Source organism: Pinus tabuliformis, chromosome 6 (genome assembly GCF_031772625.1).
Source record: "Pinus tabuliformis cultivar Carrire ecotype Pingquan chromosome 6, CPIR1, whole genome shotgun sequence".
NCBI lineage: Eukaryota > Viridiplantae > Streptophyta > Pinopsida > Pinales > Pinaceae > Pinus > Pinus tabuliformis.
This window is the reverse complement of record NC_142292.1, coordinates 183,025,463-183,027,109: the sequence shown is the minus strand read 5'-3', so window position 1 is coordinate 183,027,109 and position 1,647 is coordinate 183,025,463.

The following is a 1,647-nucleotide window of genomic DNA, read 5'->3' as shown; positions in this document are numbered from 1 at the left end:
TTAGGTTGCATCAAATATACATGTAAACACAAAAGCATCTATGTAAAACAAGTATATAGAAGAACATGCAAACTCTATTGATAGAAAGTAACAGGGTTCCAGAGGAAGTTACAACCAATGATGTTGGCCCCAATCCAGCAGCACCTCCTCGGCAGCAAGAACTCTCTTCTTCACCTCTAGTAAAACAATCACTCAATAATCCTGGCAGTATACCAACAGCACCTCCTTGCTTATACCAAAATTCCAGCCTCTTTAGACCTCATAGAAGAGCTCTATATATAGGAGAGAAGAAGAGAGGATGAGTTAGCTTGAGGCTGGCATAGAGCTGACTAGTGTCCTCTCCCTCTTCAGTTAATCTTCATTTCTTGAGTCCACTTGGAGATCCTTGCTTACACATGGTGATCAAGTACCTCTTACTCATCACAGGGCGAATCTCATGAACCAAGTGTCAGTTTGGAAGCTTCCTGGGCAGTTGACACCTTGCAGAATGACTGTGCCACTTGGCCAATCTCGCCCAGCGCAGGTAGCCTTAATTAGATTTGACTTCCAGCGCAGGTACAAGGAGGAGCAGTTGCATTCCAGCGTAGATGCTCAGTGGAGCAGCTGACATGATCCAAAATTAGCCTGTTTTGAAGTGTTTTCAGGTGGAGAACTGATTGGAAGTGCTGTTGTTTGATGACCTTGTTCTTTTAGGGGTAAGAACAACATGTTTAGGGACTGAGGATCCCTGTGATTATTGACATTTCATGCTCCATGATGCGAGGCACAAAAATGTCTATAACACTCTTTCTTTTCATGGTTTCCTTTTCCTATTCGGTGCCTGTTTTCTTGTTCCCCTGAGCCCCTGGGGTTTTGTTAGGGCGCTCTGCCATCAGCGCAGGCAGTCCACTCGAAACCTGCGTTGAATGTCAAGCTGCATGAAGGTAGTTTGACCTTCAACGCAGGTGGAACACTAGCCAGTTGCGTTGGGCATAGAAAAATAGTTCTGTTGCACAGTTTTTGATGAAAATTTTGCCAGTTTCTCATCAAATCCAGGATCTTACTCTTTCTCTTGTTTGTTTTGCAGGGACTTTTGAGCAAAATGACCCTTACATGGCGAGAACGAGAACATGAAGAAGAGGACATGATTTCCCTCCATGACCCTGTCATGGTGAACGCGCTGCGGAACTGTGGCCTGCTGAAGTTCTTTCGTATCTCTAGTATGAGAGCACAGATCTCCTTACTGCAGTATATGCTTGATGCTTGGGATCCTATCAACCAAGTATTTTAGATTAGGAGCAAATCTATCCCCTTGACCGTAGTAGACATTTACTTCTTGACTGGCTTGTCAAAGCGGGGTGCCCCCATTTCTTTGTCAGGTTCGGCCCGGGGGAATGAATCCGTGAGAGATTATGTCCGTCAGTATTGCAGGGAAGGATCTCAGCCGAGCAGAGCCGGCAAGGTCGTTATCCGTGAGATTGCTGACAGATCCCTCAAGTCCATTATGTATACTATTGGTAGGATGGCCGGTAGCGCATCTCTTCATGTTGCCAACAGATCCTATGTTCAGCACGCCTTGGAGTGCCTCCAACCGAAAATATTCAACTGGTGTGATGCAGTACTTCTTCAGATGAAAAGTCAGTTGAACAAGGTAAAGGATGGGAAGCT